The following is a 12,543-nucleotide window of genomic DNA, read 5'->3' on the forward strand; positions in this document are numbered from 1 at the left end:
CCTTCCCCAAAGGCTGCACGTTGGGATGCTACTGCTCCTGAGAGAGCAGGAAGGGGTTACGTGAGAGAGCCTTAAGGTGCTCCCACCCCACACGGGGTGTGAACGTGCTATATCTGGTAGCAGAACTGAATATTTTCAGAATCAAAGAACAACACAGAGCCTGCACTTTTGGCTGTCTGTAAAAGAAAGTGCTGGCCCCAAGCCCTGGCAGCTGGAATGCAGAAATGCAAACTGAAAGGAACAAAAGCTTGCCTCCTTTCTCTTCCCTTTATCTGTTTATTCAGTTAGTTAATCTGGTCTGTGGGCGGTGTCTATTCTGAGTCAACCCCAAGCTACTGTAACCTTTAATAAGACAGGAGCAATAGCTATGCACTATGGACGCTTATTACACAGCCAACACCAGACTACTAGTATGCTTTTTAAAAAGATCGATGCAGACTAACAATTTACAGGGTACACAAGGATATAGCTCAAATCACAACAGGGTTGACTCAGTCATCCATCCTTTCAGGGTAGATGCATTGAGTGACATGTAGTTTACTGTGTGTGGGTCGTGCAGATCAGACCTTAAAAAGAGAGGTCACGGCCCTTTTCCAGAAGTGCAGGGTTGCCTGAACATCTTAGGCTAACACTTCTTTTTCTTTTGCTGTTATACAGTGTGCTGCCCTCCATGCCAAAGGTTACTACCAACTAGTGGTACAAAGAGTTTTGTTGGCATAAATATAACTGTGAAAAAGAGAGTGCTTATTGTTTATTATGGCCATGATTCATACACAGCCAGGGCAGTGCTGATGAAGCAGTCACACTTGGGGTAGAGGTGTGTGTGTGTGTGGGGGGGGGGGTATTATTCAATAGGAAAATTATAACACTACATCATAAGTCTTCAAAAACTCACCATCATTCAAAAGACTGCATCGAGTTATCAATTAACAGGAGGAACGTTATTGTGCAACAGTATTTAGGAATACAATAGGGATTCAGTCCAGGCCACCTTCACCTTCTGGCGTTTCTACAATCAAAACAAAAAACAAACCAGGTTGCTAACTCTATTCTTTATAAGTATAAATGTATGCTGGAATTTGGCTGAGGTAAGGTAAATGTCATCCAAATATTAACACTTTTTTTTTTCTTTTCAGTTTGAGAAAAAAAAAAGGCATGCAGAATTGCTTAGCCAACCAACTGGCTGCTGCTCAAAATTATAGGGACAGATATATAAAAGAGCTCAGCACCTCCCATTATTCTTAGTGTTCTCAATGGGAAGTGCTGGATGCTGAGTTCTGGCCACTTCATATAGATGCCTATGTTGGAATGGAGCTCTTTTGAAAATCTAGCCTATGGTGTCTTGCCTGCTAAGGATGTTCATTCAGAAGAAGTGCAAATAGGGGCTTGCTCTCACTTTCCACAGAGCTCAAATTTCTTGTCTCCCACTTGTAACCTCACCTACATCTCTGCTTTAATTCCTTCCTGAACTCTTCCCAAGTTTAGCCTCCTTATTCCTTTCTCCTTTGTATACATTTCTAGTCCCAGTTTCTGCACCCTGTTTGGTCATCCCTTCCACTTGAAACTACCTTCTTTCCCTTGTGCATTAAAAAAACCTCCTGCTCATCACTTAGGTCTCTACCTTAGAACATATTTCTCCCAGGAAGCCTGGCAGTGATGATCCCTCAGAGATATCTGCCTTGTTTCCAGCCTGGATCTCCCACCTGTGCATTTATTGTCTGTTTTTGATTTAGACTGCCAGGCCTTTGGGGCATGGCCTTAAAGGGACTATGCTCAGTAAGTAATTACAAACAGCAGGTCAGTTTTCATATTACTTTAGATTAGATCAAGAGGCCAGCACCTGGGGGCATAGTTCTGCTTGGTTTGCCTTTCCATTCTAGTTTTTCCACCAAGCAAGATGGACATTTTATAAATGTGAACTTTGAATACAATGCTGAATAGGCATCTCCAGAAGCAGCAGTAGCACTTCCTGCCATTCACCGCTCGGTGTTGCCGTCACTAACCCAGTGTTACCAGTCTCCGTAACAGACACACACACACACTCATATACCCTGCGATTTGGAGGAGCTTTACTTGCCTCCTCCACAAGAAGCTCCTCCTGATGGCTCAGAATTTCAGGCTGAGCTGTCACTGATGCTGCAGTACTTCTTTCTGCCACTAGATGCCACTGGTCACCTGAGCTCCTGGAGTCGGGCTGAAGTGCAGGCGGCCACCATCAGAGGATGCTGTAGAGCTAGTGGGTTTCCCTGCTGCAGGGCTAGTAAGCAGCAGAGCTTGGGACAGCAGTTAGCCACTCATTCAATCGCCATAGAGTGCTACACTGGGGAGGAGCAAAGGTGCACAAGGGGGTGGGGCAGAAAGGAGGGACCATGTGCATCCTCCCTCCAGCTCAACTGCACCTTCCCTGGCCTCCACTGCTTCTGGGATCCTACATGGGGGCAGGAGAAGAGGCAGGGACAGTATAGGGGAAGGGACCAAGGACAGTATCCTGAACGGAGAAGCAGCAGACAGAGGGTCAAGGGTCTGGGGTGTTGAGTAGGGAGCTGCAGCCAGTCACTGGGGTGCAGGATGGAAAGAACTGCTGGGCACAGGAAGGTGCTGAGAATGCTCTTCCCAGCTGCCAAAAATAAAAGAGGAGCCAACCCTCCAATGCACATGCATGTTTTTGGTACAGATCTGGTTGAGTTTCCTGAACTGCTTGCACACAAAAAGGGCAATACCCATGAGAGCTCAACATCCAGAAAGCTGATCAAAAGGAAATGGGATTTTAAGAGATCTCAGGATTGGTAAGCCACGCTCATAATTTGTGGTCCATCTTCTGATAATTGTTTTTGAACTTGCAATGTTGGTAAGACTGTTAGCCTTCTGTCCCTCTGGTAATATACATGAGGATACGTGATTCAGCTGCTGCCCAGCTTACCTCTTTTGCACCGGCTGACTTGCCCCCCATGCTGCCTGGCTGTCTGATCCATTGTTCTTTTTCTGCTGCTTAATTTAACAGTTCAGAATCTAGCTGTAAACATGTACTTTTGCACCCAATCAAATTTCCAATTTTTTTATTGGGGAATGTTCACTCTCCAACCCTACCTCTTTTTTTTTTTTTTTTAATTAAAGATGCACCACATATCTGGGAGACTCAGCTTGTGTCAGTCATCAGAACAACCGCCTTTCATCTATGGCTAGCAATGAAGAGATTGATGCATATCTGACAGGAAGGGGAACAATCTACACCTCTGTAATATCTCAACTGGACTAATATAACAGGTTCCATGTGATTGCAACTTGCCCACCTTCTGGGATGAGCCGACAAGAGAGAATACCAGTTTTGCTCCACTCCTGGCATTGGCTGCATGTCGGCTCTTGGGAGAAATTGAAGATAGTGGTTACTATATATGAAGCCCTAAATTGTACTGTCTCCAGGGTACTTTAAGGATGCATCACTATTTCTTAACTCCATTTCTCTGGAATGCAGGCAATCACTGCACGAAGGGCGAAGCTTGCGGAAGCTGGAATCCGTGCTCCTGGTAACAGCCCCAACCCTCTTCACTCCCTACAGAAGTATGCTTAAATATGAACATGGTTACAGTTAAGGAGAAGCTGCGAGACACTCCTTTTTGCTCAGGTTTTCCCATCAACTTCAACTATGAAATTTTGGATTGCTAGCTGACGGGTCACATTACAAGCTGTGAGCAGCAGTGGTGCATGATTTTCCCACCTCTGGAATTAAACTGCTTCTTTTTATGCCTGCTTGTCTTGTTCTGTGGCTGCGTGGATATACGTATAGGTACATGCATCTATATTTTGGCATGGGAAAGAGAGGCAGAGTTAAATAATATTGGTTTCAGGGGTAAAAGAAGAGCAGGCCCTGAATACACAAGAAAGGTCCTGAGGTTCTTTTACCTATGCAGATCTATGTGTTCTACCACATCTGTCGCAGCCTCATAATAAAGACAATGCTGCTAAACCTTCAAGTGTGTGCTGGTTTCTCCTCAGTTCTGCTAGAAACATTGGAAAGGATCCCACTTAGGGAAAACTGTAAACTTTCACTGCTTCACCGCTTTCCCAAAATGCTTTTTTGCTGCCAAAGTTTCAAGCACAAGATTCTTGTGCAAACAAGGTTTGCTTGAGTCTGTTCTGACTTTGGTGCTAAACTGATTGCATTGTAGATGATCTTGAAAGTCAAATGAAAGTAGAGGAACTGCAAAACAGCATGATTCTGCACCCAACTGCAAACTATTTGGGAAGGAAATAGTTTCAAACTGACAGAGGGTGGCCTGATACCCTAAACTTCACAAGGACAAAAGCTTCTAATCATGTAAAGAGCTTGCATTGCTTATTTGAGTAGAGGAAAAAAAAGAAATGAACCACCCTCCTGGGATGTGATGTTCTATTAGCAGATATTACCATCCTTGTTTTTATCCACTCCTATGCCACAAACCATGAACCTGTGCTCTATGTCCTCAGGTACTCATTGGTTAATTTACTTGTGCAGCATAAAACAACAAAAAACAATACATTACACAACAGTACAACCAGAATAAAGAGCTGCACTATTTCTTGGTGGTTTTTTAAATTTTTATTTCTTCTTAGCCATGTATAACATGAAACAACAGGTGAAGTTCTGTCCAATACATTAATAAATCTTATGAGGAAAACTAAATTAATTAAAACAAATTAACAAGTACAATAAAATATTAATACCTCTGAGTCTCCACAGCTTATTTAAAATGAATCAATACACAGTTAATGGGAAGCCGAGCTCCTGTTTCTTTATGAGGCGTATGAAACTAATATCATCCAATTCTCAAGCTGTTAAATCTCTTTCGCACTTTTTAGATGGAACTAAATGTGTACTGGACTTCAGGCTTCTCAGCTTATTTCTGCGCAGATACTGTGGTGATGGGCACTCTAGAAATAAGGGAAAGATCTGCACTGTAACTAGAACCAGTTGGAAAATTGTAAGTATTTTCTGGAAAAAAAAATCAGAAAAACAATTTTACTTTTTTTCCCTTGGACATTTTTCATTTTCAAAAGCTAATTTTTTTTGGGGGGGGGGAAGGTTGGGGGGTTGGTTGGTAAAAAAATGGAACGCTTAAAGAAGTAATTTTTTACTTCAAAAGGTCTCTTTCATCAAAGAATTTTGACTAAAAATGTTAACCAACTCTAAATGCAACACTGTTTCATGCAGCTTTTGGTTAATAAGATGCAAAGAATTTAAACTGAGCTTAGACTCATAGAATATCAGGGTTGGAAGGGACCTCAGGAGGTCATCTAGTCCAACCCCCTGCTCAAAGCAGGACCAATCCCCAACTAAATCATCCCAGCCAGGGCTTTGTCAAGCCTGACCTTAAAAACCTCTAAGGAAGGAGATTCTACCACCTCCCTAGGTAACACATTCCAATGCTTCACCACCCTCCTAGTGAAATAGTGTTTCCTAATATCCAACCTAAACCTCCCCACTGCAACTTGAGACCATTATTCCTTGTTCTGCCATCTGGTACCACTGAGAACAGTTTAGATCCATCCTGTTTGGAACCCCCTTTCAGGTAGTTGAAAGCAGCTATCAAATCCCCCCTCATTCTTCTCTTCTGCAGACAAAATAATCCCAGTTCCCTCAGCCTCTCCTCATAAGTCATGTGCTCCAGACCCCTAATCATTTTTGTTGCCTTCTGCCGGACTCTTTCCAACTTTTCCACATCCTTCTTGTAGTGTGGGACCCAAAACTGGACACAGTACTCCAGATGAGGCCTCACCAATGCCGAATAGAGGGGAATGATCACATCCCTCGATCTGCTGGCAATGCTCCTACTTATACAGCCCAAAATGCCATTAGCCTTCTTGGCAACAAAGGCACACTGTTGGCTCATATCCAGCTTCTTGTCCATTGTAACCGCTAGGTCCTTTTCTGCAGAACTGCTGCCTAGCCACTCGGTCCCTAGTCTGTGGCAGTGCATGGGATTCTTCCGTCCTAAGTGCAGGACTCTGCACTTGTCCTTGTTGAACCTCATCAGATTTCTTTTGGCCCAATCCTCTAATTTGTCTAGGTCCCTCTGTATCGTATCCCTACCCTCCAGCATATATACCACTCCTCCCAGTTTACTGTCAGCTGCAAACTTGCTGAGGGTGCAATCCATGCCATCCTCCAGATCATTACCGAAGATATTGAACAAAACTGGCCCCAGTACCGACCCTTGGGATACTCCGCTTGATACCGGCTGCCAACTAGACATGGAGCCATTGATCACTACCCGTTGGGCCCGATGATCTAGCCAGCTTTCTATCCACCTTATAGTCCATTCATCCAGCCCATACTTCTTTAACTTGCTGGCAAGAATACTGTGGGAGACCGTATCAAAAGCTTTGCTAAAGTCAAAGAATAACAAATCCACTGCTTTCCCCTCATCCACAGACCCAGTTATCTCCTCATAGAAGGCAATTAGGTTAGTCAGGCATGACTTGCCCTTGGTGAATCCATGCTGACTGTTCCTGATCACTTTCCTCTCCTCCAAGTGCTTCAGAATTGATTCCTTGAGGACCTGCTCCATGATTTTTCCAGGGACTGAGGTGAGGCTGACTGGCCTGTAGTTCCCTGGATCCTCCTCCTTCCCTTTTTTAAAGATGGGCACTACATTAGCCTTTTTCCAGTCATCCGGGACCTCCCCCAATCACCATGAGTTTTCAAAGATAATGGCCGGTGGCTCTGCAATCACATCAGCCAACTCCTTTAGCACCCTCAGATGCAGCGCATCCAGCCCCATGGACTTGTGCTCGTCCAGCTTTTCTAGTTAGTCCTGAACCACTTCTTTCTTCACAGAGGGCTGGTCATCTCCTCCCCATACTGTGCTGCCGCCCAGTGCAGTAGTCTGGGAGCTGACCTTGTTCGTGAAGACAGAGGCAAAAAAAGAGCATTGAGTACATTAGCGTTTTCCACATCCTCTGTCACTAGGTTGCCTCCCTCATTCAGTAAGGGGCCCACACTTTCCTTGACCTTCTTGTTGCTAACATACCTGTAGAAACCCTTCTTGTTACTCTTAACATCCCTTGCTAGCTGCAACTCCAAGTGTGATTTGGCCTTCCAGATTTTGCTCCTGCATGCCTGAGCAATATTTTTATACTGCTCCCTGGTCATTTGTCCAATCTTCCACTTCTTGTAAGCTTCTTTTTTGTGTTTAAGATCAGCAAGGATTTCACTGTTAAGCCAAGCTGGTCGCCTGCCATATTTACTGTTCTTTCTACACAATGGGATGATTTGTTCCTGCAACCTCAATAAGGATTCTTTAAAATACAGCCCGCTCTCCTGGGCTCCTTTCCTCTTCATGTTATTCTCCCAGGGGATCATGCCCATCAGTTCCCTGAGGGAGTCAAAGTCTGCTTTTCTGAAGTCCAGGGTCCGTATTCTGCTGCTCTCCTTTCTTCCTTGTGTCAGGATCCTGAACTCGACCATCTCATGGTCACTGCCTCCCAGGTTCCCATCCACTTTTGCTTCCCCTACTAATTCTTCCCTGTTTGTGAGCAGCAGGTCAAGAAGAGCTCTGCCCCTAGTTGGTTTCTCCAGCACTTGCACCAGGAAATTGTCCCCTACACTTTCCAAAAACTTCCTGGATTGTCTGAGCACTGCTGTATTGCTCTGCTATCAGATATCAGGGTGAACAGGAGTGATTGCAAGGAGAGAAACTCAAGGCATATTTTGGACAGAGATAAAGTCAATCACTGTGTCAAGGCTCCTTCCCCACTCTGAACTTTAAGGTACAGATGTGGGGGCCTGCATGAAAACTTCTAAGCTTAACTATCAGCTTAGAACTGGTCCGCTGCCACCACTCCCAATGTGCTAATTCCCTTCCCTGGGTAGCCTTGAGAGACTCTTCACCAATTCCCTGGTGAATACAGATCCAAATCCCTTGGATCTTAAAACAAGGAGAAATTAACCATACCCACTCCTCTCTCCACCAACTCCTGGTGGATCAAGATCCAATCCCCTTGGATCTAAAAACAAGGAAAAATCAATCAGGTTCTTAAAAAGAAGGCTTTTAATTAAAGAAAAAGGTAAAAATCATCTCTGTAAAATCAGGATGGAAAATAACTTTACAGGGTAATCAAACTTAAAGAGCCCAGAGGAATCCCCCTCTAGCCTTAGGTTCAAAGTTACAGCAAACAGAGGTAAACAGCCTAGTAAAAGGCACATTTACAAGTTGAGAAAACAAAGATAAAACTAACACGCCTTGCCTGGCTGTTCTTACAAGTTTGAAATATGAGAGACTTGTTCAGAAAGATTTGGAGAGCATGGATTGATGTCTGGTCCCTCTTAGTCCCAAGAGCGAACTCTCCCCAAAAACAAAGAGCACAAACAAAAGCCTTCCCCCCACCAAGATTTGAAAGTATCTTGTCCCCTTATTGGTCCTTTGGGTCAGGTGTCAGCCAGGTTACCTGAGCTTCTTAACCCTTTACAGGTAAAAGGATTTTGGAGTCTCTGGCCAGGAGGGATTTTATAGTATTGTACACAGGAGGGCTGTTACCCTTCCCTTTATAGTTATGACACACTGCTACAACCTTTTCTTGAGATTTTAGAGTATGTACAGGGTCTCATTGTCCACTTGATCAGTCCAATTTTACATTGGTGGGTTTCCACTGGTTTCAGTGGAATTACCCTGGCATAAAACGAGATAAACAGTGAAGAATCAGGCCCTATAGTCTTTAAACAGCTTGAACTGAAATAGGCATTGGATCTTTTCTGTCATTTAGAATACTCCCGCCTGTTCTATTCTTATCTGGGTTTATAAAGCACTCAAGAAAGCACTGAGCTTGAGAATTTCCCTGTTCAAAAGGGCACCAGTTTCTCTGCTTGTGCTGGTGTTTTGTCTGAGTAAGAACTGCAAGACTTGGCTGTGAGTTGGCTCATGATACAAGTTTGAACTTTTAAGATATAAGTTGGTAAAAAGAAAAAAAACATCTTGGATTTTCTTCTCTGAAGAAAGTATTTTCTTTATGTTGAGATTGCTGAAGTATTGATACAGAAGGAGCATTCTGATAGTAGGTGGCAGCCTTCTCTTTTAATGTGAAAATTATTTAACACACATTGGGTGAAATCCTGGCCCCCATTCCAGGCCCTGTATCCAGGTAAAAAAGGCTGGAGTGGCGTAACTGGGCTATAAAAATCATGGATCAGGGCAGAGGAGGATTCTCCCAGAGCAGGAACTAGTCTATAAGGCTGTTTATTGAGGACAATTTCACCAACTGCGGTGTAGGTTGGGGTGGGGAAGGATGGTAGGAGGAATATGTCAGGGGAGGAGACACTGGCCATCTCTAGATGGCTGCCATAACTTAGACAGGTCCCCAAGTCTCTCTAACTTATGCTGGGGGCCTCTCCAACCTCTGGAGTAGCCTAGGACCAGAAGGGCACAAAGGTGGCTTAAAGCCACCGTGACAGAGTGCTGGGAATCAGCAACTGAACCAGCACTCTGGTCACTCTTTAACCAATTAGGGCCCTGGGGAGGGTCTAATGAAGGAGAGGTATTCCTGATTACCAGCTCAGATTGGGGTTGGGTAGCTAATTAGTCCATTAACAAGGAGACAGGATAAAAGATCACAGGAAGGAAGTGCACAGAGGGAGAAGTAGAAGAGAAGGGCAGGCTATTAGGGCCTGATTAAAAAGGAGTTCTCTGGGAGGAGACATCTTTTCTCTCTCTGCCTCTGGAGAAGGGGTAGTAAAACAGGAGAACATTGTAAATACTGTGACTGCACTAGTATGTAGAAGGTGGTGGACTGAAACGCCATAAATAAATTGCCCAGTAATATCTCCAGAAGAGAGAGAGTATCTCCACAGTCCCCCAGTGGTCTGTGAAAAGCAAAGAGGATTGGAAGAGTGGGTTCCCTCTCATGGCTATCTTAGCCCCTTCCTCACCTGGCTGTGAGTTCTGTGCTGCCCCTCTTAGAAATGCAGCACAGAAGGGGCACTCTTCTGGGGACTTTAATGGGGCATTTTACTAGAACACTTTTTACTGAAGGGGCTGACAGACAGACAGCTCACAATAAGAAAGAAAATAAGAAGAGTTACCTACCTGTTCTGTAACGCTTGTTCTTCAAGATGTGGGTGCAGACATGTATTCCACTCAGGTGTGTTCACGCCAAATGCGCCAGCATGGGAAATTTTTCCTTAGCAGTACCCCACAGAGTGGTGCCTGTGTCCGATGCCTCCTTGTGGCCCCTCCCAAGGCTATGCAAGGGCAGTGCCTCCCCACCTCCCCTTAGTTCCTTCACACCAGAGAAGCTGGCTGAAGACTCTGATGGAGAGGGGATGGAAGGTGGGTTGCAGAATACATGTCTGCACCGTCATCTTGAAGAACAACGGTTACAAAACAAATAAGTTCCCGTTTTCTCTTCCAATGGTTGCAGATGTGTATTCCACTCAGGTGACTCCCAAGCAGTGCAGTTCAAAGGTGCGAGCGGAGTCTGCTTGAACAACAATCGCAGAGGACCAAGTAGCAACCTTACAAGTGTCTAGTTTGGAAACATCCTGAGGAACATCAGTGACCTGGCTTGAGCCCTCAAATAAGCTGAGAGCATCTGTGGAGAAAGCAGACCAATACTGTCTCATTGTTTCCTTGTACTCCCGCCTGTATTCAAGCGTTGTCTCTCGTCTTTTACTTAGACTGTAAACTCCTTGGGGCAGAGAGTTGTTCTGTGTTTGTACAGCATCTAGCACAATGGTGGCCTGGTCCATGACTAGGGCTCCTTGGTGCTACAGTAATACTACTACTATTAATAATATAATGTCTATTTGTGCCTGGTCATTTTTTGGGGGTTGTTCTTTTGCCTGCCTCGAATGGTTTAATCTTGCACAAGGAGTGTGCATGTGTTGTGTGGAGCAGAGGCTATGCCTTTCACACTCCCACTGAAAATGTTATGGCAGAGAGACACAACCCTAAACCATACCAGCACTTGTAGATGCTTGAAAAACAAGCCATTTCTTTGACTTTTCTCTTCTAATCTAACCTCTCTATCTAGGAGCGTATATGATCCTTGGTACACTAGTATTTTACTTTCTTGCAAGTATTTCAAAATTATGGGACAAATCCTGGGGCCCACTTTGGTCACTGTAACACCAACAGAGCACAAAGTGACCTGAAATCTGCCTTAAAGGGACATCCTGGGATTCCTCCTTGCTAGAGAGATCCTGCACTGACGTAAAGATGAGAGAACTGGCTTTATGCCAGCCCCTCCAGCCCCATGCCCTGTAGAAGGTGCGTTATGTCCATTTGAGGGCAGAGAGGAGCATTGCTGCGGCTGGAATTTCTGCAATTCCTGGCCAGTAAGGGCAGTTCTAGCTTGTGTAAATTAAAGCAGCCCAATGGTAGCTTTAACTTGTACCAGCCCTGGATCAGGAGAGGCAGAAAGGTGGCATAGGGTTCACCTTTCCCTCTCCTTTCTAGGTGTAAGTCTAAAGGTTTTCATGGATTATGGAAGATTTTGTTTAAGATAAAAGCTTGTGCTGCAAACGCTCAGCAGGCACCGTGCTTTTGAAAATAATGGCTCCATTCCAGGGTGGTTGATTGTTCCTATTTAAAAGGAATAATCCCGATTATTTTTAATCCAAAAGGGGAAAAAAAAGTATTTTCTTACTCAGTCATCTCTTCAAATGCATTTCATTGGGGGTTAAAACTGTATCTCTATTTCCTCCCCAAATGTCTTTATTAATAGCCTTCAAGTATTGGCATCCCTAGGCGATGTACAGATGCAGCTCTGGACATGCTAGGGGCTTCATGGCACTCAAGGAGATAAGACAGTTTAGTTTAACACAACAAGAATGATTCCAGCCTCAAGTCCCAATCAAAGAGATTTACAGCTGTTTTAAAAAGACAGTAATGTTGACTTGACTGGTGAAAGAATGCATGAAACTGCACTCAATAAAAGATTTGGTATTAACAAGTAAATAAAATTTTGGAAACACAATATATAGATAAACTGTTCTTTCTTTTTTTTTTTAATTAAGGTAGTATCCTAATTCTAAGACATTAAACGTTTGTGCTTTTGAGGTTAATAGTCAGTTCCCCACAAGAAAGACATATCCTCTAGTTAAAACAATTAGCAAAACAGACAGTGAAAAAGATAATCTTTGTCACCATTTAGGCCCAATTGAATAGATTTTGGCCCTAATATTTGACAATGCACAAACCCTATTCTCTACTTTTCCTTACAGGGCTTCTTTTCTGTGCTGACTTTGTTGTCCTTTATTTATTTTAAGGCACAGCCTTGTAAGATCCTTCCTGCTCAGGACATTACTGAATCAGGCCCTACATAGGGCATTAAATAAATGCAGGAAGAGCTGTTCTGCTTTTAAAATGGATGAAAGGAAATTAAAAAGGCAATTCCACCCCTTGTAACTGGTGGATCTACATATATGCTACTGAAGCGATCATCTGCAATCTGCATCAAGTAATTACGGGTTGCCTCACCTGACTGAACTCCATGTGTTGACACAGACTGGTGGGAGGCACACCTTTCCTTATGTGCTGCTGGTGCTGCTGCCTAGGGAGAGCAGGGGGAGGG

This window comes from Trachemys scripta, chromosome 2 (assembly GCF_013100865.1).
Source record: "Trachemys scripta elegans isolate TJP31775 chromosome 2, CAS_Tse_1.0, whole genome shotgun sequence".
NCBI classification, from domain to species: domain Eukaryota; kingdom Metazoa; phylum Chordata; order Testudines; family Emydidae; genus Trachemys; species Trachemys scripta.